The following is a 15399-nucleotide window of genomic DNA, read 5'->3' as shown; positions in this document are numbered from 1 at the left end:
TCTCCTGCTGTTTAAATTAAGGGCAGCTGATTTTAGTAAGAGAAGAACCAGGCTTGTTAAATGTGCATTTTAACACGTGCACTCAGGTGTTCCCATAATGCTCAAAAAACTTCCAGGAGTATTTTGTGAGAATTGAGAAGTAACACCATAGAGAACTTTGTTCATTTAAGTGACTGAAGGTAATTGATGCTCCTTCAGAGGTTTTTAAGAGGGAAGATTACTTTAGTTTCATTAATTAGGTGATTAACTTCATACTTTTCGTAGACTTTCTTAGCATTGTATCACTAAAACAATGGCTTCTGTATCACTGCTGTGTTTGACTGTTGTGTCAGGGTCAAAAAGCTGACATCATGACATTTGCCACAGTGTCCCTGTGGTCACCTCCTTGTCACGTGCTGTAGGCGAGGGTGTGCATGCAATGGTGTGACCAAGGGGCTTGGAAGCCCCTGTGGAAGACAACTGGTGCAGGTCTGGTGCTGGGGGCAGCAGCGAGTGCGATGGTCTGACACAGAAACTCAGTCCTGAGTGAGGCAGTGACCTGCTTTGCTGCAGTGGGAGCAGCTGTGCTCGGCATCCCGTGCCAGTGCTCGGCACCCCGTGCCAGTGCTCAGCACCCCGTGCCAGTGCTCAGCACCTCAGACCAGATCTCAGCACCCTGTGCCAGTGCTCGGCATCCCGTGCCAGTGCTCAGCACCCCGTGCCAGTGCTCAGCACCTCAGACCAGATCTCAGCACCCCGTGCCAGTGCTTGGCACCCCGTGCCAGTGCTTGGCACCCCGTGCCAATGCTCAGCACCCCGTGCCAGTGCTCAGCACCCCGTACCAGAGCTCGGCACCCTGTGCCAGTGCTTGGCACCCCGTGCCAGTGCTCAGCACCCCAGACCAGATCTCAGCACCCTGTGCCAGTGCTTGGCACCCCGCACCAGATCTCAGCACCCTGTGCCAGTGCTCAGCGCCCCATACCCATGCTCAGCACCCTGTACCAGTGCTTGGCGCCCCATACCCGTGCTCAGCACCCCGTACCAGTGCTCAGCACCCTGTACCAGTGCTTGGCGCCCCAGACCAGTGCTCAGCACCCCATGTCAGTGCTTGGCACCCTGTGCCAGTGCTCAGCGCCCCATACCCGTGCTCGGCACCCCGTGCCAGTGCTCGGCACCCCGTGCCAGTGCTCGGCACCCCGTGCCAGTGCTCAGCACCCTGTACCAGTGCTCAGCACCCCGTGCCAGTGCTCGGCACCTCATACCAGTCCTCAGCACCCTGTGCCAGTGCTCAGAACACAGCTTGTTGCAGACCTGGATCTCTGGAGCTTTGCTAAGAAGCACTGTGGTTGTCCTCTGACATACCTTCCCATGTGAAAGGCTAAACCCTCCTCTTGTCTTTCCCTCCTATTCTTCTCCACTCTTTTTCCCTCTTCCCATTAAGATCTTTCTTAAACCTGCCAAAATGAGAGGACCCACACACTGAAGTCTATTTCCTCGTTCTGATGGTTTATTGTGATGGAGTAACAAGAATGTGCACAGTTATTGAAGTATGGAATGATAATACAGCAGGAATGGGTTATGTAATGAGCAAATAAATGGAATATGCTTGGCTTATCCATATGTTATTCAAGGGTAGAAAGGAAAGTACACAGAATAGTGAGTGAACAAGAAGGAAGACTGGAAATGGTGTTTGGATTTATTGGACATTTCAAAGCTCTTCCTCTGACCCTGTAAATCAAAGCAGTTATATCTTGTGTTGGGTTTGGTTTTTTAAATTTAATTATCATTGGGCCACCCTTCCTTAAAGCCAAAAAAGGAAATGCAGCAGGCAAAAACACTTTAAGTTGAAAACCAAGCAAGAATAAATCATGGTGTGATACCTTAATAATGCTATTAAAAAATTGCTTTCCAGTGAAGCAAACTGAAACCTAGGAGTAGTAACTGCTTTAAGTGATACAATTTGTCTAGCGTTTTGACAATGCAGGAGTTTTTTCTTCTTGTCAGTGTAAGAGTCAGTAAAGTTGAGTTTCTTACTGCCTCCCCTCTGCCCAACATGCTATTCCCATGCAGAGATGGACTCTTCATGTCTGTGCCTTTTCATCATAGTGAGAATACATGAGAGATATGTACTCTGTATGAGTAAACAGAACAACCCAGGCCATTTATTTTCATCACTGTTTTGCATAATATGCATGCAAATGCCATATACAGCAGAGGAAGATGCTAAGAGCCAGTTCTTACTAGATCCTAAATGGGATACTAGTTGGTGAATGACTGCAAATAAAGCTACCCCACACTGTCCTTAAGAGACTCACTTTTGGAAAAGGCATGTTATCTGTAATAGTGGGCAGAGCATCCACTGAATCAGTGTTTTTGTTTAAGAAAAGGCTGCCAAACATTGAAGGCAGGAAAGCAGTATTGTTTTCTCATGTTCTTGGTGCCAAAGAAGCAAAAGAAGGTAACAGAAGAAAGGGGTAACATTCTGAAGGCATTTGGGGCTTTTTTCTGTTACAAAAAAGAGATGTTTATAAGAAATGAGGGCAATTTAGTCGAGTGTTCTGCTTTGGACAATTGCAACCCTAATAGGAGGGAAGCAGTATAACCAGTTGCTACAATTATAGCTGCAGTTACTAAGAGAAATCCATGTTCTGTTATTTGAATGAAGCATTCACCGTGTGGCTGAAAAGCAGCAGTATCTTAAAGAGACAGGGAAGAGAAATTATTCTCTTTTTTTGTTTTGTTTATTTTATTATCTTCATGTTTTTTTCATAAAGTTTGTGCATGTGATTCATACAAGAGTTCAAATCCAGTCTTTCCTTTGCACCCAAAGCAATTTAAACAGTTAGAAAAAGAGAGTAAATGTGCATTTTAAAAGTATATATATGTATACATAAAAAAATGAAAGTATCTGCAAGTGAGTAAAATGGAATGATTGAGTTTGTATTCCCTGTAGCACACTAAAACTTGTGGGTCATGCAAAATTATTCAAAGGGTAATTTCCCTTCCATTTTCATCAGGTTTCTTAGTATTGTGAGACATTATTTGCTTCCTTTCAGTGATATGTCAACAAACATTACTTTTCTTTGTGTATGCAGCTGAATTTTATTCATTAGAGAGATTACAACACATGAACAGTTGTGCCTTTAGAGCACTGGCATTTAAACAGTTTATAAGGACTATGTTTATGCTTTGGATGGAGATCACTTGGTGCTGGTGTTAGTCAAACTAGGGCTGAAGTCATGGAAATCTCCACTTTTCGCCCACTTCATTTATCTTTGACAATTTAGCATGTATGGTGGGCAGTTTCCAAATGCAGACAGATGGTGTGCTCATAAACACCAGGACACAGAAAGGTGTTATTAGTACTGGGTTTGTCTCTTTATAAATGAAGGATGCAGATCTATGGCTGGTACAAATTTAGCATATTCCTCTCAAGCAAAGTTATGCCAACAAAGATGGAATGAGAATCTGTCTTCCTGGCCACTATTTTTAAACACAATGCTGGAAACTGCTCATGTAGTTGTCTCTGTTTGTGTGTTTCTGTGTTCCCTTACACTGTCTCTGTGGCAAAATGTGTTCTCTAGCCATCTTTTTTTTTATTTTTTTCCAGATGACAGAACACAGCTTTTCAGCACATCTCAGCCTCGTCCATCTTTAAACACCTCTTATTCCTGTTTTTCCCATTTTCCAGTTTTGAATATGAAAGTTACTTCTTGCATCCCTATTCTTCCAAATGTAGCAACAGGATAGGATGTCTTTACTCCTCTCCTTTCCTGCTTTCCCCATCCCTGGGGATTCATACATCCTGAGGAATTGCTTGAACATAAGCTCAAGTTATGTCTTGCAAGAAGCCCAGCAAAATAGTGTTAGTCACACCTGTATAATGCAGTATGATTGACAGAGTTAGTGCAGGCTGTGCTGGGATTTGCTGAGTGGCTACATGGATGCTTTGCAAATCCTGCTGTGCTGGCTCTGGACTTCCCAGTGCATAACACTTAACCAATTGGATGGGCTGTTCCCATTCAAAATGTCAAATTTGTGTTCTTAATTTCCAGTGAGGATGTAATGTGATAGCAAAATTGTTCTGTAAAGGGTCATACACTGTTTTACTGTCAGTTTGTGAGGCTCAGACAGAAGGAAATGATCAAAACCACTCGATGCTCGTTATTTATTAATTGAGTTCTGGCAGAGCCTTGCTACATTCTGGCTTTTTGTTTGTTTCTTTGTTTACAAACAAAAAAAGACAAGCACAGTTCACAAAATAAACGAAAAGGGAAATTTGTTCACAAAGATTTCTGACAAGGAAGAAGTGGGATTTGGGGGCATTTGAGTGGAGGTGCCTTGGAATACAGAGAGAGTAACTTGGCATTGTGTCGTCCTCTCTGAGTGCTGCTCCTGAAAGAGAAGGATGCTTTAGAGAACAGCAGACCATGAATTTTCTGTGCTGGCACACTGGGTTACCAGAAAATATTTACCCTTGTAAGTTCTGTGGTGGGGATATTTTAAGTGCTTGCACTTTGCTGCTTGTATGGATTTACTTTCTTTTTAAAAAAAAATCAAACTAGAAGGTCCAACTGTTTCTTTGCTTTTCTGCACCTCTGCCTTGTTTCTGTACATATCCAGGTAAAGAATAGTACATTGAAGTACAGTGTCTTTCTTTACTAACTGTGGTTTCTTGACTTCAGAAATCCCAAAACTACTTAGAGCTCAGTCTTCTGCAGTGAACCCTGTGCAGACAGACCCTTCCATAGATACTGTGGCCCATGTGGAGCTGCGTCAAAGCCTGGGGTGTGAAGTTTACATTGCTGAAAAGTCTGAAGATTCAGCTGCTGGCCTCCCACCCCCAAGATTAAAACTTAACCGAATATAGGTGATTTTTTTTCACAGGGATAGCTAAGAACACATCTCTTATCAGCATAATACTTCTTCCAAATTTTCCGACTTTGTCCACAGCCTGAAGCCATTTTATATCTCAGTAAATTAGCAGAAGTAAATTTAACAGCCAGTGATACATATTTGTCTGCTCTCTCCAAAATGGCTGATTTTTTTCCCTGAAACTTGTCCTCAAAATATCAGTCTGAGGCAGATATCGTAGGATTTTAAACGAAATATTTTAAAATATACTTTATGTTTATGTTCAGCATTTTCTATTAAAATATTCACTTACTTACATTCACTTACTTGCCAGAGTTGTAAAAAGCTAAAACCAAGGCTCTTGAGGAAGAGGGTTGAATAGTCTTCAGTGTCACGGTTGCTGTGAGAATTGTTTTCTTTGAGCTGCTGGTCTAAAGGTGTTGTGTGCAGCTGCAATTCTATACACCCTGTCCTTGAGGTACCCAATTCTCTGCCTTTCACTGCTATTCTGTGGAATAGTAGAAAAAAATGGTGCAGGAGATCATTCTTTCCAGGTCACTTAGATCTGCATTGTTTCAGCTCTCCTTTTCTTGTCTTGACTTCACAAATGTTTCTTTCCTCCCTTTGGATTAGAGGTGGAACTTTAAAAAGGCAAAATGCACAGCGAGACCTGCTGGACTTCTGCTCTGGCCCTGTCCTCATCAGCTGAGCCCCAGGGGTTCTGCAACTTACCCAGTAAACAAGAAGCCAGTGTCAGCTGCTGAAGCTCCTGCTGCTTTTCTCTGCTTTTACACCATCAGTGCTTTTTGGACAGTAGTGGTGCCCAGCAGGGGTCTCTTGCAGTTCCTCTTGTCTGGTTAAGTGGCTGTGGTGGCTTTTCTTGAACCATGTAAAAACCAGGACCTGGGAGGTGCTGCACAGTGTACTCATGTCTGCACAACTGCCTTGTTGAATTTGGCAGCATAACCAGTCAGGACACAGAAAATGTTTGCTCATCTGGGTCGCCTGAAGAGAACAGGCAGGTCTAGGAGGTTGGTCAGGGCTACTGAAGGAGCCTTGCAGACATGCAGGATTCCAGCTCTCCCTGACTGGGAGCTGGCTTCCTGAAGCACTGCTAAAAATCCCCCTCGCTGTTCCTCTGTACTCAAATCAATCCCAGTTGAAGCTGGGAGTAATATTTGCATACCTCACTGGTTGTTCAGGCTAAATTAATATTTGTATAGCACACTGTGTTCCCCATATTGAAAGGACGACATGAGCACTGCTGTTTCTAGGCAGCTACATCCCGTGCTTGAATGTTGTAAATGTACTTAGCCAGGACAGACAAGACTCATTGCATTTGTTTAGAAAAAACCTGAAAACCCTGCCAGTGCCTTGGTATATGTGTGAATGCATTTTTTTTACATAGGTGATGTGTTTACTGTAAAGCTGAAGCTCTTCTCTGTTGGAATAGCCCTGTTTCCAAGGCTGGGGATTATATTCATTTGCCATTTTTTATTCTGCTTGCCACTGCATTGCATACTGGGGGGAGTACTTGGTAGTTTTTTTTCAGGGTTTTTCCCTGCTTACAGTGCATGCATAAATCCACTAGCAATGCTTTTTTTTTAAGCTGAGAACATAAATAGAGTAGATTATTGTCTGGTAAAGCTGATTGGTATTCCTTAAATCTTGATCTCATCCCTTACTTATTCACACATCATCTGCACAGAAGATATTTCTGCTGTCTTCTGAACTCTGTTTCACACAGCCCAGAGATGTTAAAAAATAATTTTATAAAACTTTGCTATACCAAATTAAAACATTAAATGAAATCTGAGGGAAAAAATGAAATCTGAAAAAATAATTAATTCAAGCTAATAAATGTTCTGGTCATAAAAATTCTGCTGCAGTGTGTGAAAGAGGGTGATTTTTCCAAAGGTCCTGCTTGCAGAGCATCTGCTGGAGATGACAGCATCAGGAAAAATAGAACAAGCCGTGGCATCAGTGCGGTTGCATGGTTGGCATTGCAGCCTGAAGAGCAAAGCAGCGCTGTCTCCTGCAGGAAAACCTGGGCTTGTAGCTCTCAGCACACAGGATTCTGCTTGTTGTGTCACGCTGCCATAAATCCTGAGCAGCTCCATTGAAATGGAGGGAATTACTCCAGATTTATGCCAGTTTCGGTGAAAAGAGGCTTTCTGCTGAATGGATCGGGGCAGCCACTCGCCAGGTGGAAGGGAAAAAAGTGACTCAGCTTTCAGCAGTTGTTGCTGATCACTGGCTTTTGCCAAGCACAGAGTCACAGGTTTCCTTTTTTATTTTTTCCCTTCTTCTTCTCCCTGCCCCCTCTATTTTTTTTTCTGTGTGAGTGACTGCTTAGCGTGTTGCACAGAAAAGAGGACTCAATTTCTGAAGGAAGAAGGGATCCTGTGACAGGATGAACCAGCCCGAGTCCTTGCTGTGAGCAAGGAACTTGTGGAGGGGCAGATCACCCTTGCTAGAAGCATTTGGCTCCTCATTTCAGAGTGTGGAGTATTGGCTTCTGCTTCTCGCCCTCGGGAGACAAACGTTTGTAGGAGGGAGTTCCGTGCGTGGCTGGCCTCGTATTTCTGTGTGCATGGCAATACCCAGCTAAGGACAGTGACAGCAGCTCCTTCCACGGGGCACACATGGCAGCAAAGCCTGCAGCAGAGCAGAGGGAGCTGCAGCTGGGGGCTTCTTACTTTCCCCCCATCTGCAGTCACCCTGCTCTGCCTCCCCAGCAAGCTCACAAGCCAGCAGCTGTGACCATTGCCTGCACCCAAAAAAAAGAAGCAAAGAGGGGGGGGAAAACGTGTAGTTAGGTGCTAGGGCCATGTGCTAGTTGAGTAAATATTGGGGTTTATTTTGGACTGCCCAATAAGTGTACTCCAAGTTTAGAAATGGTGTTAAATTACTGCAGTGAAAAATGGGATTTAAAATCTCTAAACGGAGAAGACAATAGCATACTGTAGATCTCTGAAATACATGGGTTGTTGAACTGAAGCTCCCTGAATGTTTCAGCCCATCTGTCTTGATAGTTTCTGTGTCTTAATCACGGATTTCATGAAGTGTCTAATTTTCTTTTTTTAGCTTTCTGTCTTCCTCTTGTACAAAAGTTAAGACAGGGAAATCATCTGAGCTGGATTTACTTTTGCATTCGAGAGAAAAGCAGCCTATAAAAAGAAGTGAGTGGTGTGTGTGCTGGGAAACCAAGTTTGTCTGCTTTGGGTTTGGGGAACAAGATTTTCTCACCCTCAGCTCTGCTACTGGGGTGGTTATTGGGACAGCTGGGGAGTGCAAGTAGAGGTGCTTACCCTGTGAGTACCAGTGCTTTTAATGGGCTGGCTCTGGTCCGTGGATATCCAAACAGTGTAGACTGGCTCTGCTGAAGTCACTGGCTAAATTCCTTTGCTGTCCCTCCCACTGCTGCCACTGTTCCTGGCAGCTGTCAGGATGTACAGGAAGGTTTCTGAATGCTCTTGCACCTCAGGAAGTCTGCAACAACTCTTCTTAACTGGAGAATTGCTTCCGATTCATAGCTGCAGGGTGAAAAGCACAAACCAACCAACAGAAACATCCTCCCCAAAAGTCAGAGCATTTTAATTGATCCCTCAGGAGGGTCATTGAAGAAGGGTTGTGCATCTCCAGATCCTTCCTCTATGAATGCATCACATAGAGCCTACTCAATTTCTAGCAAGAGTGGAAATTTTTGCCCCTGCCCTGCGCAGAGCACAGATAAAGCCATGTATATTTGCAGTGTGTACTTCTGTAGTATGCAGAAGATGCTGACTGACATTAATGAGGAGTGGGAGGTGTGAAAGTGTAAAAATAAAACTCCTTTTTGTCAGGTTTACTATTAGAAGTGAAGTACATGGTGTGACACTGAGTGCATGTGAGCATGCACGTGTGTCTGCGTGTGAGTGTGTGTGGAGTGGAGGGTGTGTACTCAGTGTTTGGAACAATAGTGGGAGTGAAGCATTGCAGGTTGGAACATCTGTAAAAGTCCGCAATTACAACCTTTTTCTTGGGAGCTCCTCATTGAAATCTGCTTAAAAATGCTTTCTTTGCCATTGCCAGTTCAAAATGCTGTGCTAAAAAGCACACAGTGCCAGAGATTGCAACTTGTGTCAGTTCGGCTGCCTCTGCCCGGCTTTGTGCTGCTACAGTGACTGTTGTGAGAAGCAATCAGAAGTACAATATTTTTGGTAAATTTTAGCAAGAGCAATACTTTGAAAATAAGTGTATCTTTATTTGACAAGCTCCAGTATTGCTCTGGTTAGTAATAGTTATTAATTCCTTCTCTGTGTGTGTACTAAAAATGAGAAGCAAAAAAGTGAATTCTGCTTTGTAAATGGTTCAATAAGTGTGTTGTTGAATGTGCCTGGCTTTCTCTTATCAAATAAATGGACAATCATCTGTGTAATTTAAAAAGCATATTCTTTGGATCTTAACTGCCTTAGAATATCTGAGCTTGAGAACTATTGTGTATGAAATTTCTTCAGTATCTGTTTTATGTGGGTGATAGTGCCAGAGGGTTATCTGTGGAGCTTTTAATAGCTGTCTGACTGTCCATCTGCTCTATGTGACTGTTTATATTTATCCTTTATACGAGAAAGTTCAAAACATGGGCACTCTGTCAGCCTGATTCATCTGTCACTGAAACGGGTAGCACTGACTGAAGACCTCCTCCCCAATGCTTGAGACCTTTCCATACAGAACTGCAAGATTGTGTTTGGTCTTCATTGATTATAGCTAAAGGACAAATCTTTTCCTGTTACCCCTCTGAAATTACGTGTGTTACCCCAGTTTTTGCTTGTATAAGTAAGCTGCTTTAAAGTGGACCCCTTTTTATTAATATTGCTCAGTGATTAGATGGAAATGAGTTGCTAATCTCTTCACTTCCTAGCAGAATTTTTCTCTGTTGACAAACTGACCATTTGCTGAGGGAGAGGGTAGGAGTGACACCTCAGCTCTCCAGATCTGGGTACTGATAGTACATGGTACAGGCACTGTGAGTTGTGGCTGCTTGTGCTGGGCCTGTGATTGAGATACAGAGCTGTTACTACAGCCTTCTGGTTAAGTATCATTTTCTGTCCGTTACTGAAAGTAGATTTAATGTTTTGGACATTCAGTTAAGATACTCTCATCCTCCTAGAAGGGAAGTGCCAAAGCTGATGACGCCATTTTGCACTGGCCTCACCAACATTGGTGCTGTTGCTTTAGCATCATGATATAGAACTGGCTCAACACCCCCAAAAACAGACAAAACAAGCAAAAAAGCCCCCAACACCTACCCAAAAAACTCATTCCTGGCTGGCTGATGCTGATCTTGCCCTTACAGGCTGATATTTTGGGTGAAGTGTCACATGTTGCTGAGAAGGGACACGTGGCTTCAGCTAGGAGAGATTGCTGACCGTGGGAACGTGGAGCTAAGGGTAGTGCTGGTGGATATTTTCCAGCCAGCTTTGGTATCAAGTTTACAGAGTGCATGTGGTACAGCACTTCACATGCTGTGTCACAAAGGCAGGAGTTCAGAGGTTTCTCCAAATGTGTGCCAAAGGCCCCTCTTAGTTAACTGAGCTGCTCGTGGTTTGTGTAGAGGGTGTCTGGGCATGTTGGGAAATGCTCCCTACACTGTCCCTGGCCATGGGCACACCTGGTCTGCCACAGCTTGGGAGATGTGCATGGGGAGATGTTTGCATCAGCTACAGAAGCACCAAAACCAGTTCACAGGTACACAAATACTGAGGTTTCCCCTTGAGACAAAAGATGCTGTAGTTTGGTTAGGGAAACCACAAGGAGGTTGATTTCTGGGTTTTGGTTTTGTTTTATTTGTTAGTATAACTTACTTGTGTTTGAAAGGGTTAAGCAGAAATAAGTTCATGGTTGAAGCTGCAGTGGTGGGTACAGAATGCATGGCATATCTGGTGTCAAAGAAGTTGTTTGTAGTCACATATGTGTAGATAAAAATATATTGAGTTTTCAGCAGTGTTTTTTCTTCCTGGCTGGAATTGTGATGTTACTAGCAATTAATGACAACTGGGTTTCATGACTGTATTTTCTTGCTGTATGCCTCAAGTCAGTGAAGTGAGGAAATATATGTGAACTGTGAAGAAAAAAGAAAGGGAAAAAAAAGGAGGAGGGCAGAGTAAAACCACCATGTTTGAAATCATCATCAGACTGTTTCTGTGTTTAAGGTCTGGTCAAGTAGTGTTCTTGGGAGAATTAATCAGAGCTTAAAGAGTTCAATGCATATTCAATGTCCTCCAGGATGAGACCTCTACTGATTGAAGAACTATTTGGTCTTTGAGACCGTATCTATAAATATATTTTCCTTCTTGGGGATTGTAACTGCTGAAGTCAAACCTACCAATATTTGGGTTAGACCAACCCACAGGGTTTGATCTTCATGCACAAAAAGGCCACTTTACACTCTTGAGACAAGTAATATGATCTTGAACTAGGCTTAAATCATACAGTTCATTTTGCCTTCTTCCTCTTTTCATACTGATTAATATATTAGGCTGTCTAAGCATAAAATACACAAGTAAAGTATGTGTGGGAAAACACTGTGTAGGTATATAGCCTTCAGTGATTGGGTAGCTATTTGTAAGCTTGAATTAATTAGTTGGGCTGGCATGCAATCCGTTCAGCTTTGTGGGGGCTGGACAGTTTGTGGGCAAGCAGGAGGGAAATCCTTTGAGGGATGTGTCATTGTAGGACATTCTATACTAAAGTTTTTTTTGGAGGGGGTGGGGAAAGAAAAGTACTATTAGAATATCTGCATTTGATCCTCCCTGACATGAACATAGTTTAAAACCAGAGCCTGTGTTCTGAATGGTTCTTGAGTTGTCATCACGTTTTGCAAAACTGTGTTGTAAAAAAGCTCCATCATTAAATTATTTTTAACACAATGCGTAGAGACAGTGCTTGATATAGTTTGTAATCAGCTAGACCAATTCCTGAAGTCCTGGATGGTGCTTTTCTGTTACTGCTTATAGAAGAAAACAGTGTTTGCACAGTTCAAATGCCTTTCATGTCAGCACTGATCAGATTTGTTTGCAGTCTATGAAAACAGAACATTAGATTTCATCTCAAAGCTATTCTAATAAAACTTTTTAATAATCATTGATTTTATTTCAGAAACATGGCAGTACTGAAAATGTTACCATAGCTATAGCCATGAAGTTAGAACAGAACTGCTATTATTTTTGGAGTGTGTCTAAATCAGTAATTTTTCAAGTGGAAAGGTTGGCAGAATTTCATTGTGCTTGTCAAAGTCAAAGTTACTAGCTTCCTTCCAATTCCTCCAGTTTTACTGATCTGTTTGGTAAAAGCAGAACACAGAAATGCAGGATACACTTCCTGAGCCCACCATGCAGAGAGCCTGCATGCAGCCCATCAAAACCAGCCTGAATTCTCTCAGGCTTCCCTGTGTCTGTCCTGGCTGATTTATTATTTTGTGATATATTATATTAAAAGAAAATGATATATTAAAACTATACTAAAAGAATAGAAGAAAGGATTTCATCAGAAGGAAATGAAAAGAATGATAATAAAATCTTGTGACTGACCAGAGAGTCTGAGACAGCTGGACTGTGATTGGCCATTAATTAAAAACAACCACATAAGACCAATCAAAGATGCACCTGTTGCATTCCACAGCAGCAGATAATTATTGTTTACATTTCATTTCTGAGGCCTCTCAGCTTCTCAGGAGAAAAAATCCTAGCAAAAGGATTTTTCATAAAGTATGTCCATGACAGTGTGGTGCCTCCACCACTCAGATTGCAGTCGAGTCCCAGGGTAGACTCATGGCCCAAAGGGCAGCATGGCAGAGAGCTGAGGCTGGATCTCCCAAGTCCCACCCAAGGAGTCTTGGCACTGCATCATCCTTCCTCTCTTCTGCAGTTTAAAGATCTGTTTAATACTGAGCAATGGTTGTAACCGTGCTTTTTAATGCCATCGACTTGCATGAGTGAGCCTCTGGGAAAGGGTGCTGTGAAGCTGCCAACACAACTTGTCCAGGAAGTTTTCTTTACTGAGGAATGTTAAAGTGGCATTTAAGTTTTCTTTTTGCTGGGATGTTTTTTTTTGCTGTGTGCATCAGTGATGCTTGGGTGGGTGTGTTCCTTTTTCAGATTGAGATTTGGAGTTGTGCTTTTCATTCTTCACTTGCACTTAAATAGTAAACCAATGTTTCATAACACCAGTGCTTTGAAATTCTGATAACTGAAGTGTCCTAATGATTATTTATTGGGAGTAGAAGTTTATCATTGTATTATCTTTGGGCTAAATTGGAAGGATAGTGCTTCAAGCCTTTTTTAACACAAAAAATGATAATAACTTGACATTCCACAGTATACATAAATTGATGAAAGTCAAAAGACCATTTGCTTGGAGGCTGTAAATAATGATCTCATTTGTTATTATGTGGTCTGCACAGGCTACTCTCAAGACATGTAGGATTTTTTCCTTTCTAATGTTTCTACATCAGGATGATAGAGATGAATACTCCATAGATATGAGGCCATCTGGTTCTTCCAATTACCAGAAGAATTTAAATTTACCAGAAGAAAAAGTAATGTATTATGCCTTTCTAAATGTAGTTCTTTTTCCATGATTGAAAATTGAATCACTTATTTATGGAAAACTCTGCTATTCTGTAGTTTCCTTTGTTCCAACTTGAATATTCTTAGGAAAAGTAAACCCTTGATTTCTTCATGTAAATTTTGTGGGATTTTTTGAAATTTTTTTTCTTTTGCTGTCATTTTCGGATCCAGATGTTATCCAACAATACAAACCAAAAAAAGGTATTAGTGACCTCTTTTGTTCCTCAGATTATAGCAAAAATAAAGATCTTAAAATAAACATCTTAAAATGCCTTAGAATGAAAGGAAGGCAGTGGAAAAGAAAGTTAGCCTGCTGGGAAGAACAATTTAAGAAAGAAATTTGAAGCACTTCCATTATAAATCCCAAGCTTAATAAAGCTCTTTGTGATTGGATTTGGTCTTGAAATTGTATTTCTAGTTTGGAGCCTTCCACTGGCCCAATGTCTTCTAAGAAGGCTTGGTGTGTGTTTTGGGTTAGTATGAGTGGTTTCAGTTGCTGAAGCAGTTGCAGGAGGCACATTAGAGGCAATTCAGACCTTGCTGTGAAGCTGTACAGCAATCTCAGTGAGTGAATATGTATGCAATGATCTTGGTGCCACTAGTAAAAAGAGTGATATTAATAACAATGAGAAGAAGAGGGACCAGCACTTGATGTGATGACAGTTTCTGTTTGCCAGCCAAGTAAATGTGTCAGAAGGTCACCAAAGAGTATCTATGGGAACCAAGAGAGGAGGATGGCTCTGCTGGATCAGTGTTGCTTGTTGGGTAGAACCCCAGGCAGGGAACTGGGATATGACCTGATTAGGACTATGCTACTAGCTGAAAATGATAGTATTTATCAGCCACAGTCTTCAAAAATCAGTGAGAAGCAGAAGGAAAAAATTGGTGGAAAGCAGAAAAAACAAGGACCAAGAAAGTTTGTCTGATATCTTTCCAATTAAAAAACTCAGACTGTTCAGTACACATAAAAACGTGATAAGCCTGATCTCTGGAGAAGAGAAAGTTACCTGTCGTTTTTGATAGGAATATTCTTACTCTACAATGTCTTATTTTTTCTTTAAATTTACTTTCTTAAAGAAGTAGGTTTTGTCAGGAGTCCTACAAACCAACACCAGACTTGCCATTGGGCTATAAATTTTGTCAACTGACATTTCTTGTATGGTTTTAAAAACTAAAAATAAATGAAAAATCACCAAGTCTTTTAAGCCTTTGATGGAAATCCAGCAGCTTAAATATTGTTGAAATCCAGTCTGTGGGGTGAGTTAACTGAATTCCCAGTGTAGCAGCACTATTAAAGCAACTGTCTTAGATAATAAATGGCAATATGCTCTATGACTCACTTGAGGGGTCATTATTTTTGGCTGGCCTGAAAGACAGTCTTGTTTGCTGGGCTGCAGTCAGGAAGGTTTCAGCCTGTTCCATGTGTGTGATCAAAGTAGAACACTGAAAGAGTGAGGGCAAGTTTCCTCAGAGACTACTTGGGATGCAGGCTGGGGAGAGGAGATGGATTCCCCTCCCTGTTTCCCCAAAGCTGTTTCTTTGGCCTGTAATCCACAGCATTAAAAGCTGCTGTGAAAGTGCTGTATGTTCCTTTCCCTTCACCACCCTCCATTTTGTACTGCAACAGGGAAGCCTAAGGAGTAGTACTGCACGTGGTACTGCAGGATCTGAAGGGCAGTGGAGGGAATTAATAATCTCTGGCATACATTGCAATTTGCTTTCTCTTAATGAACATGCACATAAATAATGTAGTAAAGATCTGCACATAGAATGTTAAAAATCTGCAGTTTGCCTGGATGTTCTCTTTTGTATAATTTATAATTCAAAGCTTTGCATCTGAAGCACTTCTTGCTGCTGAGATGGTCCTCTCTAGTGTAACCCCATGCCCTGATCCTTTGTTTGCTCAGAGCCAGCCTCAGACCAGCTGCCTTGTGAGCACTGCTGCTCCTCTCCAAGC

At 42.0% G+C, this 15399-nt stretch overlaps 1 protein-coding gene across 2 annotated transcripts in view; it reads left to right on the top strand.

The window, feature by feature from the left end:
- The window catches only part of ATXN1 (ataxin 1), a 216097-nt gene that overhangs the window by 79166 nt on the left and 121532 nt on the right, over positions 1 to 15399 (top strand). The gene's annotated exons all lie outside the window — the stretch shown is intronic.

This window comes from Ammospiza caudacuta, chromosome 1 (assembly GCF_027887145.1).
Source record: "Ammospiza caudacuta isolate bAmmCau1 chromosome 1, bAmmCau1.pri, whole genome shotgun sequence".
In the NCBI taxonomy this organism is placed as follows: Eukaryota; Metazoa; Chordata; class Aves; order Passeriformes; family Passerellidae; genus Ammospiza; species Ammospiza caudacuta.
This window is presented reverse-complemented; position numbering and strand designations above follow the sequence as displayed.